The sequence below is a fragment of the Ctenopharyngodon idella genome, chromosome 1, assembly GCF_019924925.1.
Source record: "Ctenopharyngodon idella isolate HZGC_01 chromosome 1, HZGC01, whole genome shotgun sequence".
Taxonomy (NCBI): domain Eukaryota; kingdom Metazoa; phylum Chordata; class Actinopteri; order Cypriniformes; family Xenocyprididae; genus Ctenopharyngodon; species Ctenopharyngodon idella.
The window spans coordinates 34,533,112-34,554,874 of record NC_067220.1 but is presented as its reverse complement, the minus strand read 5'-3'; the positions used below and the strand labels follow the sequence as shown (position 1 = coordinate 34,554,874).

Below are 21,763 nucleotides of genomic sequence, written 5' to 3'. Positions count from 1 at the left end.
AGAACTGCAAATCAATGTTAAGGTCATGGAATTAGCTCTACATTAAGTGGACTGGAAAGGTGTTGGCTCAGGAAATTAATGGAAGGGGACGTCTTAAAGGGCATGCAAACACATCCTTCCATGACAACATTTCAATTCACTTCAGAGGCACATGTTTTCAACTTCTCAAATTGAGTAAACCTGGGCTCACTCGACTCACACAAACTTCCTCAGTAAATTGACTTTTACTTACTTAAGTTGATGTGAACAAAGTTGGGTTTAAGGGGCAGAGAGGGTGATGTGGTTTTGTGGTTAAACATCTGAACTGTGCAACCATTGCCATGCCCTTGAGCAAGACACTTAACCTCAGGTTCCTCCAAAGGACTATCTGCTTAAAGGGATAGTTCACCCAAAATAAAACTGTCATCATTTACTTACGCTTATGTTGTTCCAAATACTTTGGAAGTCAACGGCTACCGTCAAAGGTCTGGTTACCAACATTCTTTAAAATATCTTCTTTTTAGTTCAACAGAACAAAGAAATTTATACAGGTTTGGAACAACATAAGGGTGAGTAAATGATTTTCATTTTTGGGTGAACTATCCCTTTAATGGAAACTAGTTGTATAAAAGACCAACGCTTATTGTGCTGTCAGCAAAGAGTGCTTGAAAAAAAAAAAAAACAAAAAAAAAAAATCTTCTATTTCTGTTAGTACAGTATGTGATCCTAAGCATACATATGAGTTGAACACATAAAATACATTCTGAATTGTCTACATTAAAAATATATTACAAAATGTATTATTATTATTAATAATAATTATTTATTTATTTATATTAATTCAGATTATTATTATTATTATTATGTATTTTTTTATTAAGTGAATGTATTTATTTCTAACATTTAATTATTTTTATTTATTCAGATTATTATTTTTAATTTATTTTTAATTAATTTTTTTTATGTATTAATTTTTAACATTTATTTAATTTATTTTTATATATCCAGATTGATAATAATAATAATCATAATAATAATAAAAATAGTAATAATAATAATTATAATCTTGCCCTACCTTGACATGCCAGCACAAAGCTCTCCTCTATTCCTCCAACAGTGGCCAAGCAATCAGCATTCCCATATCCCATGTCCCCATATATTTGCATAATTGGTAATATACCTCACGGCACCGCATTAAAATTTACCATTCACAAAGGAAACACAAAACTGTTAGCGAGTCCTCTGTTCTCACTCCAATAAAGTCCACAGAAAACACAAGAGGAGAAAAAGAGAGCAGAGTTTAATTTGCATAGTTCAACAATATCCATAAGGCATTCTATCACATAGTGGGCTACAAACCTCTACCTTCATAAAGTCAGTTAGTGTCTTCTCCGCTAGTCTTCAAGATGGCCCACCACTGTCACCACGCGGCCTGGTAAAATCAAAGGAATTTACTAGCTTCTTCTCATCACAAGATAGCCTAATCGAGGAATGATGGCTTTATGTCACTCCCCTGAGGTCAGTCGTTTCTATCATAGCCACCTATTAGACCTGTTTGGGTCTGTGTGTTCACCAATGCTGGTTAGTGATTCTATTACATTAAGCATGGCTCATCAATCCTTTCTGTGTGTTCTGTTGGCTCTCAAAGACCATTCTCTCCCATTATGCCGGCACCTGGGAAATAGCCTCATTCCATATTTTGAAAAGATTCCAAGCACTCTAATTTCCTCTGCCTTCAAGACGTAAAGGAACCTAAATGAAATACAGAAACATGCAAAGCAGTACATACTGTGCTTCACTGTTTACTCTAGACAAAAGGGTTTTGCTAGTGGAATATCATCAGATATCATCATTGTAAATATGGTCCATTTATCTATTAACAAACCTTGATATGTTAATACTTCTGTGCAGAGCATAAAATAAGTTATTGATTTTCATTGACTCACATGTAACAAGCTAAATTTCTCAAGTAAATAAGGCATTGCTGTATCTTAAAGGGTTAGTTGACCCAAAAATGAAAATTCTGTCATTAATTACTCACCCTCATGTCGTTCCACACCCGTAAGACCTTCATTCATCTTCGGAACACAAATTAAGATATTTTTGATAAAATCCGATGGCTCAGTGAGGCATTGACAGCAAGTTACTTTACACTTTCAAACACCCAGAAAGCTACTAAAGACGTATTTAAAACAGTTCATGTGACTACAGTGGTTCAACCTTAATGTTATGAAGCGACAAGAATACTAACAAACAAAATAACTTTATTCAACAATATCTAGTGATGGGTAATTTCAAAACACTGCTTCATGAAACTTCGAAGCTTTACAAATCTTTTGTTTCAAATCAGTGGTTTGGAGCACCAAAGTCACATGATTTTGGTAAACAAGGCTTCGTTACGTCATAAGTGTTTCGAAATTTCAATGGTTCATGTGACTTTGGCAGTTTGATACGTGCTCAAAACCACTGATTCGCAACAAAAGATTCGTAAAGCTTCAAAGCTTCATGAAGCAGTGTTTTGAAATTGCCCATCACTAGATATTGTTGAATAAAGTCGTTATTTTCGCAAAAAGTATTACTGTTGCTTCATAACGTCAAGGTTGAACCACTGTAGTCACATGAACTGCTTTAAATATAACTTTAGTACTTTTCTGGGCATTGAAAGTGTTATTTGTCTTGCTGTCAATGCAGGCCTCACTGAGCCATTGGATTTTATGAAAAATATCTTAATTAGTCTTCCGAAGATGAACGAAGGTCTTACTGGTGTGGAACGATATGAGGGTGAGTAATTAATGACAGAATATAAATTTTTGGGAGAACTAACCCTTTTAAAAAAAAAAAGTTAATTTAAGTTCTCAAATTATATTCAAGTACAGAACACAGAAAACATATTGCCTGAGGTTTCATTTAAGGACATAAGGACTATCATTTTATCTACCTTTGCTCAATTGCAAGACCCATTGGAGATATTACAGCCTGACATCCAGGCGAGTTTAATCAAAGTGTGTCACTGATAGAAATCACCTTTTGCCTCATTACATACCACTCAATTTCAATATGTTTCCATTTTAAGGAAAGAAAAATCAAATATGACGTCTAATAGCAGCAATCGCAGCCTAGAAATCTTATAGTCATTTGCTCTAACATATATTTCATTGTAACTTTTTCATAGTAACTTGACTACTTCATTTAGATTTTTTTTTAAACCTTCGTATTAGACTGTTCCAATCCAAGTATCAGATTAGATCCATCAGACACAAATTACACCACTCAACTGAGAAAATATTTCAGTTCTATGAGCAGATTCTATGGGTAAAACACTCAATGGAGAAAACCCAAAAGAAAAGCATCCAGCTGTATGATTGAACTATACGAATAATGCAATAGCATTGAAAAGAAAATAGGTTTCCTTTAAAGGTAGCTAAAAAGACCTGTTAATCTAGTTCATTTCACAATTCCTTTTCCTGTATTCTTCTTTTGGTCTTTATTACTCAAATAAAGGGAAAAAAGAAAGAATTAAAGAAAACAAGCACTGATGTTTCAACATGTCATCTGTCCTGAAATACATTAAAACAGAGCAGTTATCCGCATTGTTCATCAGCGTACTGAAATCCCATGGATTTCAGATCACAGTACCCTGCCTCCCCTCTTGACGAAAAACACATTCATAGAGTTAATTAGAAACAAAGACAACTAGGGTTGCCAAGTTCAGCAAAGAAAATAATGAACACTTTCAATTTTTTAGGCAATAAGGGACACTCTGTAATATCAATATCACAGTGAATTCCTGCAGCTATGTATATGCATAAAAGATTTGTTTTAAACATATTGTACATAGCTGATTCAGTCGTTGTTTGCAATGTCATGCATGTCATAGCCTATTAATGTAGCTTCTACCTATGCAAATTATAACACTAGATAATTTTGATAGTTTATAAACATTTCAAGACGACATTAAATATCAGAAACAAATCCAGTAAAACAATGTGCACCAATTAAACACAAGAAACGGACTGAAAGTTAATAGATTTGTTATATAAAAGTGAAATACAGACAAAAAAAAAAGTGAACAGCATAGCAACAGCCAATGTCATCGCTCTCACATACATCTACGCACATCGTTTTACAATTTATTTTCAATTCTAATCTTTAAGTTTCAACTTTAATGCTTGTTTCTGATTCAAATGCAGTTCTCGGAACAAACCTCTATGGATATAATACAGAAAACAGTTTGAATTCCTTAAGGAAGATATTTTGGAAGACATCATTATTTAGCACCCCTAAGGATGACACTCAAAGTCTACAGTATCAGCTATATTAATAATAATAATAATAATGATAATAACAATAATAGTAAATAAAAACAGCTGATACCATGTGTGGATTAAATGCAGGTCTTGACACTGCAAAGAAACACATTATGCAATGTACAGCAAGGAATTACAGGCAACAGCTGAAACACTTGGAGGTCATAAGTGTAGACGACCGTTTTCACAGAAACAGGGTTTACTGGCTTATTAGCGATTGTAATGAGCAGGGTCAAAGTTGAGTTTGAACATGCTCTCCATCTAGTTAGCACAGGGGAAATATCTAAGGTTAATGAGATGACACAGAGAGTAAGAGAAGCTTTTTTCCCTTACTTTCTCCCATTGCAAAGGACTGCTTAAGTCCTCTAGTCTGTAAGGCTGGAAACAGGAGTGTGTGGATATAGTAGAGAAACCCACAGTGCGTGGTGGGGTGTGCACAGCTCCTAAGGCTTGTTATTCTATATGCATAGAGCTTAAAGCAGAGAAGAAGAAGAAGAAGAAAAAAAAAAACTAAGCCACAATTCTCTTAAGGGGGTTAGTTCCAGCTGGTTGTTTTGACTTGGTAATGCTTTAGGAAACCAAGACATTTGCTAGTGCTGAAGGATTCTACCAGACAGAACTTCAATCAGACAACAGAGAGCTTACAAAGAGTGCTTTACAATGAAAGTCAAACATATGAAACTTCAAGCTTGTATAAAAGTAAAACAATTTTATTCATATATATTTTTAGATAGTACTTTATTTCACAGTCTTGTTACACATGTACAAACTGCATTCTTATTATAGTAATTACAATAATTGGGTAATTAGTTTCTAACACTGAACCTAAACCTAAACTTAACCCATGTAGCAGCACTTTCTTTAGTAAGTACACTGTAAGTACAAGTAAGTGAAAGTACTGTAAAATAAAGTACGTATTTTTATTATATTCAGCTAAATTAATATATTATTTTATTGCAAAATGTTTATAATATAATATAATATAATATAATATGTGTGCAATATCACACTCGTAGCAGTGCGATATGGCTGTATAACAGCACGGCTGTGATTCGGCCATAGATAATCACAGCGTGCTGATATACAGCCATATCACACAGCTACATGTGAGATATTGCGTTTATACAACAGTTCGATGCACAAGTGTGTAAATACATAAGAAATAACAATGGAGTGTCTTTAAAACACTCTTTTGTGCAGCACTACTTCCTTCCGCCACGGATTCAAATCTCAAGTTGACCAAGCCTTCCTTACTAATTCTAAAACATCACTTTAGAACTAGTAACAAAGGAATGTTGAGTCCTTCCATTGAAAATCACTGTATTTTGTACAGTATTAGAGAGAGAGAGAGCCTGAGCGAGCATTACCTGTGTCTGATATAACATTCATTCTTCAGGTCGATGTCCATAATATTATATCTAGGGATGCACCGATACCATTTTTTAAGGACAGAGTACGAGTACTGATACTTTTTTTCTAGTACTCGCCAATACCTATACATTTTCTCTCTCTCTCTCTCTCTTTTTTTTTGTTTTTTGTTTTTGGTGATGTTGCAGTTTTCCAAGCACAACACAGTGAGTGAATGTAGGACAGCTTCTTTATTATTACTCTAATGAAAAAAGTAATAATTTTTATGTGCTTGTCACAAACTTAAAGAACAAAAATTTCACAGTGTCCAAAGGGCATAATTATATATATATATATATATATATATATATATATATATATATATATATATATATATATATATATATAATTGTTGTTATATAAAAACAAATTTACAAATTACAAACAATACAACAAATACTATAGAGATACAAATGAAATAAACAGATACAGTAGGTTTATTTACCATGTATACATTTATTTAACATCTTTTGTTGTTTTTTTTAACATTAATGACAAATAAAGGCTATGGTCCCTTTAAGACCGAATCCATGGATACTGACACATATCCTGTTTTCACCCAAATGTTTACATCCATTTAAACCATAACCGACTGTATTTATGTGAGATACTCCACACGATGGACATTTTGACAACTATGTGTGCATTTGACCATTCAGGCGCGAGGAGAACTGATCGCGCGCTGTCTGAGAGAACTGGAATCGTGCGCAAGAAAGAGAGAGAGCGTGCGCGAGAGGGAGCGCTTCTGGTCTCTGTCATTCAGCGAGATTCCACCTATCCCGCCTTCACTAATCGATAACGAATTGTTATTGAAAGCATGCAGTTCGCAATGTGTGGGTTGTCATTATTAATTTGAAGTATTTCCACTCCCTTGAGGCTGACATTGTTTCTGCTGCTGCCGCCGGTGTCTCTGTGCACGGAAAATTCTGTCAGTTACGTCACGTATCGGTCTTTGGTATCGGCGGTATTTTTACGAGTACGAGTACAAGTACAAGAGCTTGGTATGGGGCCCGATACTGGTATCGGTATTGGTGCATCCCTAATTATATCCATTATAAAAATCTGTTTGAATGTCCACTGAGGAAAGCAATCTTTGTATTTGTCCTTTTTGCAGTTAAGGAAATTTTCCATTTTCCGTTTTTGTACCCAAAATAAATTATATTTCATGTTTAACCACTATATGAGACAGTGGCAAATCCCCGAAGCACTAGCCGAGATGAAGCTGTTCTCAGCGGGTACACGAGCACTGAATGGCCACTGACGGCCTGGAGCTCGCATCTCCGAAAACGTCTAAACAAATTGTAAAACAGGCACTATGATTAAATAAGAGTCACATATTTCAGGTCTAAATAACTACATTCTTGCCTAAAAAAACTTAAAACTACAGTTCGTGGTACAACAAGTGTAGTATTTGTAAAAAAAAAAAAAAAAAAAAAAAAAAAAAAAAAATACGGTGGATTTGATACAAACGGTGAAAAGGTAGGAGTGCTGTTATCACTACAATATCGCACAGCTCTCAGAATCGAGAACCAGAAAGAACTGTAATATAATATAATATAATATAATATAATATATTATATTATATTATATTATATTATATGAATACATATATCCTGACAAGAGGCAAATTAAGTTATATACTCAGGCAGACTAACAATGACTGATGCTAAAAACATGTTCATGGAGTGCTACAGCCATAGATTATTATCGAGACAAAGCAATCACGAAGCGCAGATGGGGACGCCTATGCATATTCATTCCATTTACCAATCAGACATTATGCACAGATGTTTTTCCAAAAGTGTCTTCATCAAAACAGAAGGCAGACATAGTACAGCCATCCTCCTGCATTATCTAACAGCTCTAGATAACTTAGGGCAGAACTGCAGAAAAGATAAGTAGAGATGCAGTCTGTTACACCTAATGTTGAATGCAGTCCTTTCTTTGGTCATTTGATGTGATTAGATGCCAGTTATAAATAAAACTGCAGTCTGGTGCTTTTAATTTCAGTATGTCATGTGTTGTAATTGTAAATGTAAAGAGTTTGGAAAAAGATTTGAGTATGTGGGGTGGGTGGTTGGGTAGCAGACAATACAGAGCATGCCAAGGCAATATTTCAGAGGTTAATAACAATTGGAAACAGGTTTCTTATTCGCTATTAAAATTAATATACTTATTCGCATTCAGAAAGAGAGGGAAAAGGAGAGTTCAGAGAGCCAGAGCCCTTACCAGTAGGTACTACTGATGTGGAAATAAGCGTGACATCTTTTAATACCATTAAAATGAGGAGACCAGCACAGAGTCCTTTCACTATTCTCAAGACGTGCAGCACACAATAATTAAAGCTGGAAACAGGTGAGAGAGTCCAGATTTAAGCTCATTCAGAGCAAATTACTGTTCCATAACCTCGACCTGCTTAGAGCAGGCCTAACAACACAAGATGGCTATCCTTTTAGACTACTCAGACTACATATAACTATAACACTTCAGGAAGTAACACATATAAACAGATCAGAAAAGGCACTTTACTCCTCTCTCAGCTCTTTAACAGCAGCAAACAACTACAGTATCTACAGATATCCAGTGTCAGATGATACATCCACAGACTAACCTTAATCAGTCAACTGACGCATAACGAACACAAAGAAAATACTTTCTCGATATGGCAAGCTCTAATACAATAGAACAATTTGGAGCAGACGTCACAGTTACGTCACTCGCAGCTGCGCCCGCAGAGTGGTGGCAGATAAACAGTGGTAATAAATGGAGGAAAATGGGCAAAATCCACAAAACAAAAGAAAAATGTTTTCTTGTGCCTTTGGATATCAGAATCGGAAGGCAAAAAATATAGTCTTCATAAAAGAAGTCTTCATTGAAGACGCCCTTTGAAGCTAAACACAGATGTTTATGTTGCATGTCACAGACTGGACTGATGAAACCTGCGATGATTAGTCTACTATTAAAGCATGAATTTGATGTAAACAGCAAGTCTACATAATATTCACATATGCAGTTCATAAGGGACATACATACATAGCAGTTACAGCATGAAATATTAAATCTTTAACATTTTACGTAGATAACTTTTAAACATAGCCTATAACATTTTTAGCTCACAATTCTGACATTTTTTCTTGCATTTGCGTTTATGGGTCAATGACGTGACGGGTCAATTTTTTTTTTGTCCAAAGGCCTTAATAATAATAAAAAAACAAAGATATGACATCCAAAGTATGTAAGGTAGTACAACTAGATCTCTTTTATTGAATCCAAAAGGTTTTAATTATATTTTGCTACATATAAAGGTATTTTAAAGTTTTTGAAGTGTCAAAAGGTCATTCGGTTTAACCATCCAAAAGCCATTTGTGATTAAAATATCTTAAAATGAAATAAATGTATATATTTTTTCTTCTGGCATGATTTTATAACATCATATATCAACAGTGCAAAATGGTATTAAAATTATGTGTAGAAGTCGTTACTTTGTTATGAGAAAGAATGTCCGGAAAAATGAATTTCATTGATGTCATTCGGAGTAACCAATTTAAAGGGACCATTTTGGATCAGTCATGCGGTCAATATCATGTGACAGGATGTGACATCATTTAGACACCTGCAAAGGACCACATGGTCATGAAGCAAAGTTACTAACTCTCTCTAAGCTATTTGAAAAATTCATGTTTTCACTTGCTCATACACATGTCCTGAAACATCAGGTCATTCGGTACAACTGCTATAAAACATGAAAAATGTTGTTATATTTTAAAAACTTGTACTAAATATATATGTTTAATTGCCCTTTTGCTAGCTAGCAAGCTAACTAGCTAGCTAGCTAGATATCAGCCTGTTAGCATTGTTCGAAAATATTGTCATTCGGTCTAACCAAAAGGTTCATTCGGTAAAACCAAAATTTTGGTTAAAACGAATGACTTTTTTTGGTGACAAATTTTGTCCATCTTTTAAAAAAAAAAAAATGACAAAAGCAGTGTTAATTGATTATAAAATAGAGATATAAGCTCAGATTTGTGGGAAAACTCGATTTTAACCTTTTTTATTCTTATATTCCATGGCTTCCACAGACTGCTACTGCAGAACTGTCATTTTCTGCCACCAGGTAGACTCTGCCCACAAAAAAAAAAAAACATCATTGCTGTTTGGAAACACAAAATAGGTCTATTGACTAGCTTTACAAAACTTCAGAGAGTAAAGACACATTTCAAGTCCACTTAAGTGGAAAAAAAGTCCAGATTTGATAAAACAAGCCCTTTTGAAGAAGGTTAGTGGCATCAAATCTTTGAAGGACATGCTTTCAATTGGGAGCTACTACTGTACAGCCACAAGCAGAATTGCTTGTTTTGGTTTGTTTTCAGAGTTATTTTTGAATTTCAGTCATAGTTTAAAAAAAAAAAAAAAAAAAAAAGGATGGATTCAGATGGATTGCAAAGTAGTAGTCTGTATTTGATACATTTGGACTGGCAGAAATTTTGATCACATTATCAATATGCATTGACTGCATTTTCAATAATTAGTGTGGTGAGAAAAAATGTAGGATTTACTTTGAAATAACTTTTACTCAGAAATTGCTAGTAAATTTCATAAATATTTACAAAGAAATGCAAGTAACATTTATTATGACTTTTATTAGAATTAAACATGAAATTTTGAAATAGAAAGACTGTAGTAGCCCTTTTTTTTTTTTACTTTGAAAAATCATTCTTACAGTGTATTTTACATAAACCTGTCCCTAAATAGCACATAAAACATGTAGGCCAGACAGACTGTCTTGGATGGTTCTTTGCCAAAGTAAGTTTAGTGCAACCTGCCCTTTTACCTTTTAGTCAGTCTATCCAGAGATAGCGTGACAAAACATGAGGGTGCAATGTGCAAATCGATTTATACAAACAGTTGCCATTCCCAGAGAAGTAAATTGATTGATTAGCTGGTTCAGGTGTGTTTAATTGGGATTGGAACAAACTCTGCAGGACAGTGGCCCCAGGACTGAGTTTGGACAGCCCTGCTCTAAGGGAATAAGAAATGTGACTGACACGACAGAAGGAACACTTTTCGAATATGTCCTCAGTAATTTACATTACTATACAATCAAGGTATATGTGTGGAATAATGAATCACACCCTTTAATACATTACACTATTTATGAACAATTCAAACTCTTAACAAAAGTACATGCTCAAACTCTGCTGTCATGACAACTCTAACTTCTACAACTTAGTTAGCACATTAATTATTAGCAATGAAATACCTTGACATTCTCACAGACTGTCTGCTCTTTTTATTAGAACTCTGATATGTATTGAATTTCAATGGGATGTGCACTCTAACATGCTTACCTAATATAGTCTATGAATACATAATTTACCGCATGGAATTATACTAACTTTAAAAGGATTAATTAAGAAATTTTCATGTGGGAGCTTTAAGGGATCTGTGACCACAGAGCAAATGAAAACTTTGTGGACTTGTCAAGGACACAAGTCATTCATGAGCATAAATACACTTAATCCCCCCAGAATCCCCCATTCTTTTATTTAGAGACATCACAGCATCATGTCCGGACAAACATTCTGAGTTTCAACCACAGATCACATATTGACAAGTTTTGAATATGTTAGACACCGGGGGGAAAGCCTTGAAGTTTGAGCTGCAGTGCTCTTCTAATGTGCGGCACAAGGATTGAGTTTCTAATTAAAAGAGGATGTGATGTAATTGCAGGAAATGTTAACTGGGATTAAGTGTATCAGTTATGCAAAGGCAATGGGACATTTTAAGATTTTAAGATGCCATAAGAACACTTGAAGTAACACGAATTGAAGATGGACTGAAGCTCTTTTTGATTCCAGATCAATGACAAAATGCTTTCATATAGTTAACATGAACTCAAAATGACCCTATTTACTTTTATTAGGAGAATTTAAGTTATTACTGAAGATTTTATTAACTATAAAGAATATTAATATATATATTCAAATACTTCTATTGTTAATATATACAAGAAGTGTAGATAAAATTAATTTTTCTTTGAAGATCTACCAGTGCATATTAAACCTCTGTGCAGGATTCTTTTTAAAGGGGACCTATTATGCAAAATTCATTTTTAGATGGTGTTTGAACATATATGCATGTTGGCAGTGATAAACAACCACCCTATAATGGTAAAAATCCACCCACTTCTTTTTTATATACAGTATTTCCCATAAATCATAAAGTATGAGCAGTATCTCATTTGCATTTAAAGATACAAACACGAAAACTGTGTTTTCACTTTTACTCAAAAAGAGGCATTTTGGACATGGTGTAATAAATGATCTGTGGGGTATTTTGAGCTGAAACTCCACAGACACATTCTGGGGACACCTAGACTTATGTTACATCTTGTAAAAAGGGGCAAAACAAATATCAGCTACTTTCAGTAAAATTTCTAAATATTTTCATGTCAACAGGTTGCTGTCCATAGTTTGGAAGATAAACACAACTGTTTATTTCCCAAACCTCACTTTTGCACAAAAATTGTACCCATTTTAAAATAAATGATTCAAATGAGAATAAAAAGCAAAGAAACTGACAAGAAGTTTCATAACCATGAAGAGATTCACTTTCTCAAGTGCCTCTCAAACAGAATTATCCAATTAATTGTATCCTACTTTATCATTATGGCATTTTTGACATTTGAGAATATAAAAAGAGAAAAATGGATGAGAAATTGATGACAGATGATAAAATGATGAATTGGAAATGAATGAAATTACTATCTTCAGTGTAATTGAATACAAGCACAAGATGAAAAACACAAGGTTATTTTTACTTTGCAATTTACTTTGTTTTCTATTGGAATATGAATTACATTTGTAGATCACATACAACATCAGCTAGCCTATGATTCCTGAGATATTTATAAAGTAGAAAACATGTCCTCACTGACCCTGTAGTGCATTCTAAAAGAAATCTAATATATTACACATCACTAATGTAATAAAAACCAATCCAATAGGATTGAAATGTGTTCACTTGTCTGAAAAAGCAAAAGAAAAGGAATAACTTTGAGTATGTAATATTTTAATGCACCCAAGCCACTGTGTGGATAAGGTGAAGATCTTTTCTCTGTGCTTGTTTTTCTAAGCACTTATGACATTTACTTCCGAAACCTTCACAGGAGTTTTCAGGCACAGCAAGGAGGCCAAACAAACACAGAAAGGCTCTTTATTTGCTTTAACCCCCTCCATGCGTTTGCATTAAATAGGTCAAAATCATCCATTTTTCATGGAACCCCATAAAGAAGAAAGGCCTCTCAAACAGCTGCAACGTTTGCTCACTCAATGAGGAGCATTTTGAAACGTTTGAATAAGTAATGCTGTTTTAACATACATCAATTTTAATTCTGTTTCAACTGCCAAATTAATGCATATCTTAATGATTGATTCCTTTTCATCATGGGTTCAGCAGGTGAGGAGAGACCTTTTCGTTGCAAAACCAGGCAGGATGAACTTTCTTACATCACGTATGCCTCCAACCACCCAATTATTATTCCGCCCTGTTCTGTAAATCTGTTGACATTTTTACTGTATTTTTTACAGAATTATGCAACCACAGCTGCCACTTGGTTTGTTTTCTGAATTTTTTTTTAATTATTATTATTATTATTTATTTTTTTTAAATAGTGCATATAAACTGTACTTTTTAAAAAGTGTCCTGAAGTATAGTTCCATTTCACAAGGGCCTACGCAAATTATTTCTACAGCCTAAAATCTTCTTTTTTTAGGCCATGTTTGGAAAAATAATAATTAATGCTTTCTGTTTAGTATAGATTTAGTGATAAAATAAATGACAAAAACAGCAAATGGATTGCAGCATTGAAGTACAGACTCTAGTTCTTAATAGTGCAGCTCAGGGTTGCCAGGTTTTCACAACAAAACCCGCCAAATTGCTACACAAAACTAGCCCAGTCGCATTTCCGGGGGGTTCCACGGTAAATATGATGTTCCAGGGGGTAAAATCTGCTTTTTTGGTGGGGCTCCCCTGGTAAAATTCGCATTCCAGGGGCTAAATATCATGTTATTTGGAGTTGTTTCAACCCGTGGACATGAAAAACAGCCCGCGGCAACAGTGTAAAAGTAGCCCCAACTTGGCAACACTGGTGCAGCTGATGGCATATGGACTGTTTGCACTGAATGCAGCTAATTACAGAGAATATAAAACTCGGCTTATTTTTGTCTTCGTTACATTTCACCAAGCACCCTCTCATCTTGTGTCAGCTACTAAGTGTAGGAATGGTTAATTAGCTAATTAGCACTGATCCATCTAACTCTATTTTCATAATTCACTTGTTTTCACTTTACATTGATTTCCTTTCCTCCATCTGCACCTGCTGTCTGAAACAATGCCTTCAACCAAGAAGAGATTTAATTATAGAGCATCTACCATCGGGGGCTAACTAGCCCTTGTTAACAAGTCAAACCCCAACCACTTCACCATAGAAAAACTAACCCCCTTTGTTTTCACAGAAGATACTGGAAATACCTTTACATTTACTACAAGCAAGAGATCCAAACCTAAACTTGTAGTACCATGCCATCAACTGCATGAATAAAGCAGCTTTAATTTACTGAGCTCACTAAATGCATCTAAAATCTTGTGCTCACCTTGCTAAATCATTGGATTGCTGTGTTACAGCTCCCTGAGCTTTAAGAGCACATCCCCTGTCACCACAAGCCTACATTAAACTAATAGTACACACTATGACAGAGCAATAAGCACCATTTCTTTTTTGTCACACAACACTAGAATGTACCAAGTCACCTCATGCACTCATTTCAACTATCCTCAAATCATCCTCAGTTGTTTTTACCACTTTAAAACAGAAAACAGAGGTAGTTTTAAATCACTGCGGTACAAGTCTGCAGCCGTAGGGTGGGGTTGATGGTCTGGAGACAATATTTACAGGACCCTTGTCCTCGTGGTGAGATTTGCGACTTGAGACTCGCTATCAAAACACTTCAGAATGAATCACGTCCCACCACCAAGCCATTTTTCCTTCCTCCAATCTCATACCTTCTCCCGCAGGGACATACTTCACATTCACCACTGTCTTTTTCCCAACTGCTACTCCGAGATGGGTTTGGGAAAGGAAGTATTGGTACCTGAGAGTCCCATTAGCCAGACTCCCACGGGTGCCGTCAGTCTCCCCAGGGATTGTGAAAAACATGAGGCTTATGTTATAATAACCATTTCCACACTGCCAAACATTGAAAATCTGCACAGCTGTTTTAGGGTAAAACACACAAGTGTGATTGAGCTTTTCTTTCAGTGTGCATTCTTTAAATAACATCTCATTCATTATTTGCACTCTGAAATCTTGTCTTAGCAAAAATTTTAGCAGACAACACAACTTTTTACATTGGTCCAATGATGGTAAGTATATTATATCTGATAACAGAACATTTGCCTAAAACTTTAATTACATATGCATGATAACAGAATAACACAATATAAGTTTGAGTTCTATTTAAAGGTGCTGTAGAACGTGTTTTCAAAAGATGTAATATAAGTCTCAGGTGTCCCCTGAATGTGTCTGTGAAGTTTCAGCTCAAAATACCCCATAGATTTTTTTTTTATTCATTTTTTTTTTTTTTAACTGCCTATTTTGGGGCATTATTAAATATGCGCCGATTCAGGCTGCGGCCCCTTTAAATTCTCATGCTCCCCGCCCCCGGAGCTCGCGCTTGCCTTAAACAGCATAAACAAAGTTCACACAGCTAATATAACCCTCAAAATGGATCTTTACAAAGTGTTCGTCATGCAGCATGTCTAATCGCGTAAGTACAGTGTTTATTTGGATGTTTACATTTGATTCTGAATGAGTTTGATGGTGCTCCGTGGCTAAAGCTAACTTTACACACTGTTGGAGAGATTTATAAAGAATGAAGTTGTGTTTATGAATTATACAGACTGCAAGTGTTTAAAAAATGAAAATAACGACAGTCTTGTCTCCGTGAATACAGTAAGAAACGATGGTAAATTTAACCACATTTAACAGTACATTAGCAACATGCTAACGAAACATTTAGAAAGACAATTTACAAATATCACTAAAAATATCATGATATCATGGATCATGTCAGTTATTATTGCTCCATCTGCCATTTTTCGCTATTGTCCTTGCTTGCTTACCTAGTCTGATGATTCAGCTGTGCACATCCAGACGTTAATACTGGCTGCCCTTGTCTAATGCCTTGAACATGGGCTGGTATATGCAAATATTGGGGGCGTACATATTAATGATCCCGACTGTTACGTAACAGTCGGTGTTATGTTGAGATTCGCCTGTTCTTCGGAGGTATTTTAAACAAATGAGATTTACATAAGAAGGAGGAAACAATGGTGTTTGAGACTCACTGTATGTCATTTCCATGTACTGAACTCTTGTTATTCAACTATGCCGAGGTAAATTCAATTTTTGATTCTAGGGCACCTTTAATGTTTCCAAGTCAAACACCTTACTGTATTATGTTGTGTCTTAATATTTATTTGAACAACATAGGCCTACTACACATACCATTTATACATATAAAAATTCAGTCTTGGTAACTATCCGTGAATATTTGATGTTTTTTAATTATACGCATTGGCTAAAATTTTGTCGATTTGGCCATGGAACTTTTATTTAGGCAGGGCTGAGAACATTGGCTGCAAACACACTGGAGAGCATATTCTCTGTCTTCATTAATTTGCTGTTTTTGTTTAACAATTTTGTCTAATAAATTATTAAACGAAAGTGTTAAACAAAGAAAGTAAGTGGCATATGAAAATGTGCTAACACTTACCTTTCTATTATTAGTAAGAGAAATGGAAATGCATGTAATACCTTCTATAGTAAGTGATGGTATTATTTATTTACTAATATTTATATATTTTTTCTACTTATTGATTGTCTGATGGATTAGTATTATTAATGGGGGACAAGCACTGAAGGTGTGTAGGCACATGTTGTAATCATTAGTGTTCTTATTATTCTTCTTCCGCTCTGCAAGTCTATGGCAGCCCATAGAACCGCTTGAGGGAAAGTTATGAAATTTGGCACACAGATAGAGGGCAGTCTGAACTGTGACCATAGCAAATTAAGAGTCTCTAACTCAATCGCTCTATAGCGCCACCAAGAAACTAAATTCAAGACGATTGATGGCTCAAGATGATTCCAATGAAACCTATGACCTAAGAGGTAGAGTGAATTATACAGGTTCGTCTAAAAGTCAATGAATCAGAACGGTAATGTGTTTTCTTTATCACTCTCTACAACGTCAGACAGGTAACGGAAATTGATATGATCAGCCTTTTGCTTCACTACGTTATCAAACAGCTAATAATGTGTTGCTAATGTTACACAAATCATGTTCCAATTCACCATCTCAGAATCAGACAGCTGCCTTCTAACAATCAGTATCCTTAGAAATGCTTTGAAAACCTCAGTGGAGAAAGGCATATAGTTCATCATAACATCGTAATAGCCTACATCATATACATAACTCACCCGCTATATTGCTAAATCTACCCAATTTTTCATATCAACAGAAAAATATACCAGGCTTCTCTTGAGACCCCCCCTGCAGGGTTGCCAGGTCCCAGAAAAATCACACTCAAAGCGACTCAAAACCTGCCCAAAAGGAATGAAAACTAGCCCGTCCAAGCAATTGACAGCTGTGGAATTCCATTAAGATCCTTAAAATAAACTTTTTTTTTTTGTATTATTATTCCATGTTCTTAATCTTTTTTAGATTATTTTAGCTAGACATGTTTTAAGTAGGCCTATGTGCATATTTACTTATTTAATCTCTATTTTAATCTCTATCTCTATTTTCAGTTTTGGTACTTTTAATTCTTTTTTTACTCTGTCTTTAATTTAAATTTTCAGCACTCTGCATGATAAATTGTTTAAAATGTAAGCTATAAATATAATCATAATTTATTTAGGCCTGTACCTTTATGCCTTATAGTCACATTACTTATGGTCACTACTTATAGTAGCAGATTAAAATGCTATATCTATAAGACTGTCTGTGCACTTACTTAAATTCTTTTAACATATTGTAGATTGTACACACCTCCATACAATAAATGAAAAAAATTTCTGATCTCAGTCAAGATCATTATAGCCTACATACTCTTTAAATAGCATACTCTTGTTTTGTCTACACACAAGCATTAATGTGCAGTTAATCTACAATGTCAAACTTAGTTAACCTGTCTTCAAATTCTCTATATGGGCGAAACACATGTAACTTCTAGGTTGTGAAGTGACCTCAAAGGTGCTCCTCATACCGTCTCTCCTTCACTGGCTTTTTCAGCGGTCTTTGGGTTGCCAGGTAGCCTATTCATTCCAAGCATCAGCACACATTAGTAAAAGGATGTATTTTTATTTTTCTTTGTCTACAGATGTACATTTGGCGGCCGCGGTACATTATACAAGTTGCCCAAAAACCACAACCCACAGCTCTGTAATTTTTCCCACGACTGCATTTTCAAAATAGCCCAATTGTACAGGAAGACCGCAACATTGCCCCCCTGCCTCGCAGTACTGTTAATGATATGCTAAAGCCCACACATTGACGGGATTGGTTACATTATATTTGTGACAAAGAGAGCAGGGGAGATTTCAAACCACATTTTTGAAACTGTCTTTGGTTCATTGGAGTTTTAAGGAGAAAATACTCAACAATGGTGTTGACTTATGAATTTGCACATAGTTTGTCATAAAACATTAAACACCACATAAACATATAAACAACCTTAAAAACTTGATTTAAATATATAACTACCCAGCCCTCTAAGATATTGCCATTGGCATCAGCCATCAAAAAGTCAACCAGTAAAGTGAATCTGTCTGTATCACTCGGACCTCTTATTTGTGCACTGAATTGTTTTGAAAGTTTGTAAAATGGTAAAGCTTTAGAACACTACAATATTTTTAATAATTTATAATTGCAAAGTAACTTTTGCCAAGTAACTTGCAGTACCATTCTCTACAGGGCAGCTTACAGCTGTAAGCGACTAGCTAGCTAGATTTTTTTGAGTAGACTCACCAACACTTTTGAATTTGCAAAACTTCATGGTGATATCAGGTGGGTACATATGGGACATCATGACAGGAAGCAGTCCAACAGTGTATGGCTTTGCTGTGCTGTCAAGCCTTTTGACGCACATCTAACTTCTTTGATTTCACTAATGGCAAAGTGTATAGCCGGTTGAAGGCAAAACAATCCTGATTGTTTTATACTCACAAATGTGCGTGTGTGTGTGCATGCCTGGCAGAGGGAATTGTTAGAGTGGAGGCAGGAATAATGTGAAAGTCAGACATGCGTGGAAGGAAAGGGGGGGAAAGGAAGTGTAAGACCAAACACAGGAGAGGGAGGAAATTGCTCGGATGAATAAATGCATACAGTTTATGGTAAAGGAGCTGAATATGAGGCTGAAGAGCGCAGGTGGCATATCCAGTGTTACTTACAACAAAATAAACAAGCTTGCCAAGGTCATTATGTTTGTTTCTAATTCTTTCAATAAGTTCACAGAGCATTTAAAGCAGTAATGTACACAGACACACACACACACTGCAGTACCGTATTGTGATTCACTGTTTTCGCTATATTCAGTGATATGCTAAAGCCTGATTATTTACATTTTATTTTTATTAAGTCGTTAATTTTTTCAGTGTTAACATTTATAGCAGCTAGTTTGCCAGAAATTGCAGATATAGCTGGAGATTTGCAAATTACCTAACACAGCTGTACATATCCAATACAAATCATTTGATTTGAAAGCAACATCATACTGCTAAAGAATCACTCTTACACTCAAAATTCTTTGGCTGAATAAAATTCAATTATTGACAGTGGTTGCAGATATTTGAAATGGGGTTTTCTAATAGTAAATTAAACCATGAACTCTACTTTAATACATTTTCAAATCTATTTAAGATAACCAAATTAAGTTATCCAAATAAAAAAACTGCTAAACCCACACAGTTAGCTACCAGCAATAGCACATATTAGCATGCTAAATATAACAATTGTTGGCACTTGTAATGCATGGTGTTGACAAGAAAAAAAAAAAGAAAGAGAGAAGACACAGTAATTGCTTTTTGAATAAAGCATCAAATTGCACATTAAACAATTCCTGTACTGTCGTCAACCTAAGCACAAGCTGCACTCTTCACCACATTGACCGCCACCAAAAATCCCAAGATAAACTCTTCTGTCCCAACATAACACAACATTAAAGAACCCACCCAGAGATGAAAATTGCCATTATTTACTCACATGATGTTTGAATCTTCGTGATGTTTGAGTCTTATTCAACAACAGTTCAAGTCTGTCAAGCTCCATTAAAAACAAAACACCAGTCCATACAACTTGAGCACTATATTCCAAGTCTTCTCAAATCATATGACATTTTTGTGTGAGGAAAACAGAAATGTAAGTGATTTTTGATATTCTTTCTTGTTATTATTCATTTCTCTCCACTGCAGTTCTCATCAGGTGCGTGCCATTAATGAAGTCAAAACCGGCACCGCCATTTTTGTAGTCCGTTTGGGTTTTGTAGTCCATTCTAGAGTTTGGTGGAGGCGAGCATAACAACTTCAATTATTCAACTGTTCCTCACAGAAAGTCATCATATGGCATCAAAATACTTATAAACATATATATATAAAAATACTAGATAATATAAATGTATAGTATAATAATTAATACTTTTGTTTTGTTTTTTGTCTTTTTTGGAGCTTTGTACGGAAAACAGAAAACAGTATCACCACATGATATAATTAATACTTGCATGTTTTTGTCCTTTTTTGGAGCTTTGTACGGAAAACAGGAAACACTCTGCACTCTTTCAGGGTGCTGCTCTGCAGGTGACCTGGGCAACTGGTAGCTGCGTAATCATCACAATATGAACAATGAAAGTGAGACAATTTTCATTTTCGGCAAATTATACAGTGAAATACTAGCAGGTCTTCATCTTTTATCTTGTTCAAAACACATAAAATAACTATACATTTCAGTATTTATTCTCATATAATCAGTCCCATACAGTTTTAGCAATGCTACATTGACACCAGTGGAAACAAAATGAATTAAAAGTGAACTAAATTCATAGTAAATTTTATGTCATATGAAATTAAATTAAAATGAAATTAAAATTTTCAAGAATTGTGTTACATTAGCTCATTTTCAGCTCAAGTAAACTGAGCATGCAGTAAAACAGCCTGAAATTTATTAAAATAAAATGGTTAATAAACCTCATTGTATCACATTATACATAAAAATTGCAATATGTATAATATCATAAGCCAAGTACTGTGATAATAATGTAATGGTATCCTTGGTGATTTTCATCACCATCTCAGATCTAGTATAATCCATTGATCCCTCAGGCAGTATACTCCACAAACATTTTAGTTATGAATGGATTTCTATGTAGCGTCACCTGCACAGCTTATTAGAAGTGGCCTTAGACTATTCAGCTTATTATAAAGGATTATAAGGCCAGAAAGGTAAACAGAGAGGAATAAAAAGGCTTGGAACTCAACCAAACACCAGTAGCTCTCTCTCTCTCTGTTATTGTAAATACTACTAAATAAATGCAGGCTGTACTTTAAATGAGGCAAGCAGACAGCTCCAAGTGGCCCATCTGATTTGTGAGGATAACTAGCTCTAATTTAGCCTGTGCTTTTGATGAAGTCAAACATTGCTCAACAGAGCACATGGGACACTTAGAAGTGCCAATGAAAAATCAAATTAAATGGAAGGAATCACCACAATGGACATAAATCAAATAGTGGATAAATGAAATAATAAATAAATAAATAAATAAAATTAAAATACATTACATTATTGTGGCAGACAAAAGCATTTAAAATACAGTACATTACAAAAAGTGGCTATATATTATTATTATTATTATTATTTACATATAATGGAACGTTTTGCAATCAAGTTCATCAAACTGCATATGTCACATATGCATGTGCCATTCACAGGGGGCATAGTCTTGTATTCCATATTGAATAT

The 21,763-nt window shown here is 34.8% G+C and overlaps 1 long non-coding RNA gene across 2 annotated transcripts in view; it reads left to right on the top strand.

Moving 5' to 3' along the window:
• Positions 1-21,763, top strand: part of LOC127514999 (uncharacterized) — a 120,399-nt gene that overhangs the window by 86,006 nt on the left and 12,630 nt on the right. Inside the window, exon 1 of one of the 2 annotated variants that reach the window (XR_007930746.1) lies at positions 15,177-15,520. The exons of the other annotated variant lie outside the window; for it this stretch is intronic. This is a non-coding gene — a long non-coding RNA (uncharacterized LOC127514999). Of the gene's footprint in view, positions 1-15,176; positions 15,521-21,763 lie in introns of those variants that run through there. 2 annotated transcript variants of the gene reach the window in all.